This window comes from Palaemon carinicauda, chromosome 27, assembly GCF_036898095.1.
Source record: "Palaemon carinicauda isolate YSFRI2023 chromosome 27, ASM3689809v2, whole genome shotgun sequence".
NCBI lineage: Eukaryota > Metazoa > Arthropoda > Malacostraca > Decapoda > Palaemonidae > Palaemon > Palaemon carinicauda.
Genome location: NC_090751.1, coordinates 27,867,686 through 27,872,543, shown reverse-complemented (window position 1 = coordinate 27,872,543; position 4,858 = coordinate 27,867,686).

Here is a 4,858-nt window from a genome sequence, read left to right as displayed (position 1 = left end):
TCTGATCTTTTGGAGCGATTTAAAGAAAGTAAACCATCTTAGATCTGTCTCTTGAGGTAGAGGACATACTAGATACCATCAAATATGTTATGTTCTCTACCTCAAGAGCCAAAGATCTAAGATGGTTTACTTTCTTTAAATCGGTTCAAAAGATCAGAAAATTATTCATGCCTCGAGAATCATCGCTACAGCCATCATTACACTTCCCATGTCCAAGCTTCTCCATTCCTGTCACTGGTGGTAGTGATAAATTGTGCTTTAACTGTACATTTACACTGAAAAGATGTACTTGGTAGATTTACAGGAATATATGATTCACTTCAGTATTTCTAATGCATATTCAGTACAGAGCTTTAACCTCATACTTTTAGATTTACATAGAAACCTAAAACACTTGCTAACCAGATAAATTGCAAATATGTAAAAGTTTACCATAACTAGTAATTTTCAATAGTATCTGGGACTTCACCTACTTGGAATTAAGCCAATATTTAATATCTGGGGAATTTTGCCAATATTTAAATATCTGGGGAAATTTAAAAGTAAATTAAAAAGTTAATAAGATTGAATTAAAAGAAAAAAAGTTTTAGTATAACAGGTTTTTGTCAAGTGTTGAATGTGAATACAATATACACTTGGTCAATGATAACACGGGTGAGCTCTCTGAACTCTCCAACAAGATTGTGCATTTAGGTTTTACAACTTAAAACTTTCCTCTTTCAAACATGGAAATTTAAGTGAAGTTAAGTAAAGGCTTAATGCCAGTCAAATACATTATATCTAATAGCTTTGTTATCAAACGAAGTTCCGGAACTATCCCTTCTCTATTCTCTAAATAAATTTATTGCATATATCCTTAACAGCACTATTGAACCCAATAAAATCAAAACTCAGTTCGGATGAAATTCTTAGAAACTAATGCAATCCTAATTGTTACATCTAAAACACTTAGGAGTTCCCTGAAAAACAGATAAGACTTACAAATGGGTAAGTTTCTCCTCCCAGTCTCATTTTTCTGGAAAGCCTACTATTCTAACCAAAAAACATTTCTAGCTACCTTGAACCTGACCATCCCAGACTCCTATTCTTGTGGACCACCAAATAATTTTTAGATTGATTGTCTAATATGAAACTGTCAACGGGGAACTTCAAAAGGTTCAAGGCAAAGGTGTTCAAATGGGCGATATTGAAAATAAATGGTATTATAAACAAAATAAAAGATATGTAAAGGGAAGGAGATGCCAGGGTGACATACGGGAGAAAATGTCAGAGAAAAATGAAAAAGGGTTAAATTGTTATTTTGGACTGCGACAAATTATTGAGAGCAATGGATAAAACTGATAAAACAGCTATGAGGTAGAAGAGGATAATTACTATAAGACAAGAAAATGGGTTAGCCAATTTGAAAAGCACAAGAAAACTTGCAAACAACTTTAAACTGCATAAAATACAGAAAAGTTTCAAACAACTATTGAAAGACTTTCGCTAAATATTCAAATAAAATAAAGCTACAAAGAAAATGGCACCACCATAACATAGCCTAAAGCTTATGACAATGCAGATGCTTTATAAAAGTTAGTTCTTAAAAAATCCAATGGAGATGTGATAAACTCCAATTAACCGGTCGATATCTTCTTAAACAAATCAAAGTGTTTCAGAAAACGTCAAGAACTAAAACAATTTTTCGAGCGAAATTACTTTGTTTTTTAAGCCCATCCAGAGAAAGTCAGAATCGATATTCACTATCCAATGAATTCTATGAAAAAAATCCATACTTTAGACCACTTAATTCTAGTTGGTTACCAACATTTGCTACCTTTGTTTCTATCTTCAACCAGCGGAAATCAAATTTCTAGGATTTTGGGTTTTGGGTATAATAGAACAATTTAGCTCTACTTTTTTATCAGGAAAACTTACTTTAGAGTATTCAAATTAGGAGATTTAAATGAAATTTATTCAAGTTAATCAATTCCTACTCAATTTTATCAACAATTTAAAAAAAAAACTTTATTGCCCAACAATTGAGGTGATATTTTAAAGTTCATCAAATAAAACCAATTTCAAGTTTTAAATAACGACATTGAAGCAATCTTTTATATTTTCATTCTTTCAAAGTCTCTCTGGATAAACTGAGTTTTTTCCTGCAAAGTTACGTTCAAGACCGTTGAGGGACAGACTTTATACATGACAAAACATTGATATAGTATACATGATACCATTCCCAAGATTTAATCCATTTTAAAACTGTGTATACGTGCCTCTTATAATTAAAATTCCCAAATGAACCCTTAGTAAATTGGAACTGGACATCGAAGTCCCCTGCATTTCAACATTGCTAACCATTCTGAGCAAAGGTTAAGAAGTACTGTATGGCGTAAAAATAATAAAGTTAATCTTTTAAAACAGTAACAGGCCTTCTACGGATTTTATCATCTCTACCTTTATCCTCAACATGTCTGACAAAACCTTTTAAGGAACCCAAACTACATGAAAATCTAAAAGACTCAGGCTTCTTTTTTCTATTCCTTTCACATCTTTGTAATCTCCAAAAATAGATTAACTAAACATATGTAGCTGGTTGCCAATCAAATGTTAGGATTTTCAAATAAATATTCATCTCTGGAAATAAAACTACCACGACCCACGTACCAGCTTAGAAACTGACAAATCATCGGATCATCCATGCCTTCAAAATAACTAATGTATACTGATGTGCCAGAAATTACCATGAAGTAAGATTATCAAACTCAGATGACAAATGCTACAGAAACTTAAGTCGGAAGTAACACATACAGTACTATGTCAAAATTTTATGTTCAAGTTCTTAAAAGGGAAATCTAGACACTGGTATTTAAACCCAACATTAATTCTGATACAAATATAAGTATTTGGTGGATCATCAGCGATTTTGCAGATACAAATTACTGATTAAAATAGCATTCCAATCTCTTCAATATTGGACTTTGATTAGACTTAAGATTCAATGTTGTATTAAAACACTTCGTTACCATCTGTATGGTTGACATTTCAAAACTAACTTAAGGTTTTTAAATATCAATAGTCAAACTAAACCCTAAATATATTAGTTATTTATGTAGTTTAGAAAAAAAAACCGCCAAAATACTGTCAAAGCGGTATTGCTTCGATAAATTCTTTAAAACGATATTTAGTGGAATAGCAACTATTTGGATTCTTTTTATATCAAATTTTTGAAGCACGGCTGTCGAGATCAAAATATGCAATCCCCAGATTGTTTTGCATTAATTTAAAGTACATTTTGCTTAAATATTACGTTTTAGTTTAATCTAAATTTTAGTATTTTCCTTGCTTTAAAGACATACCTAGTGGCACGAAGCAATATAAGATTACAAGAATAAACAGATCAAATATGATGTGATAAAAACACTAAATAGCATAACAGTTTATTTAATCAAATGGTGGTTTAAAGTACAGGCAAGCAATATTGGGAGTCTTACATTCTGTTAAAGTGATGCAAACAAGATACTCTTCAATAAAGTATTTAATACAGCTTGGCTTTTTTGTATGCATTTGACTTCGAGAATTATTTATGAAATATTAAACAGTACAAGCGTACTAATTAATCAGTGATTTCAAGCACATCTGTATCCCTTTCCAGCAAGATATGCCAAAACAAGAACAAGGACAATTTCTATAACTCAAGAGACCCGAACAACAGACTTTACACTGACTGGAACAAAGTAAAATTTCCCCTAAAAAAAACGACAATTTCTATAAACCCGGAGACCCCAACAACAGACTTTACACTGACTGGAACAAAGTAAAATTTCCCCTAAAAAAACAAGGACAATTTCTATAAACCCGGAGACCCCAACAAGAGACTTTACACTGACTGGAACAAAGTAAAATTTCCCCTAAAAAAACGACAATTTCTATAAACCCGGAGACCCCAACAACAGACTTTACACTGACTGGAACTAAGTAAAATTCCCCATAAAACACAACAAAAGCAAGTTATTAGTCTTCACAAAATTCAAAGATGGCTATTATGAACAAACCATGTCGTGGAAAGAAATTCATAAGATTTTCTATGAACCCAAGTGGACTATTTTCAAAGAACCCTCAAGTGTCAATAACAGAACCATAGAATTTAGATAATAAACCTTTCTACATTAAAGCAAATCACTTACCTAAAGTCAAACTATCAAATCAACAATTACTAGAACTAAACATTAATTAAAACTTAATTAGCCCTTTAATGATTACGTTGGCATCTTAAACTGCAATAATTTCACTATGGACAATTCATGAATCCAATCCATAAAAAAATTTTCTTGATTATATTCTAAATCAAGTCATATTTAAGAAAACCTTATTACCTGTACAATTTTTGTTACATGCACATTGAGATTTCATTGACCAGTGTATACATATTTACATAAAATACTCAAAACAATGTTATACCAAATCCTGCATATTTGAAATATTCAGCAATGCCAGCTAAATCCCAAAATTACTTTAGAGCACAAATTTAAATTTTTCAGATTCTAAAGACAAAGTAGTTACAAGTTAAATGTTACATCTCCACATTAAAACAAAGGAACAAAATATAACATGAAAAATAATTTTCATAAGATATCATTTCTAATACAGACTCATACTATTTTCTAATACAAATTCAAACTAATTTTGAAGATCAGCTTTTAAACTTGTAAATGTCTAATTGCTACTGTCCGTTCTTACTATCCTAATTTCTAAATTAAGATAACTATGCTATGTGCAAGTTGAAATTTCAGCCTGGCTCAAAAAAATAGCTATTTCATAAGCACTTGTCTATGCCAGAAAATTTTTTTTGAAAATATTGCATGAAAGCTACTCA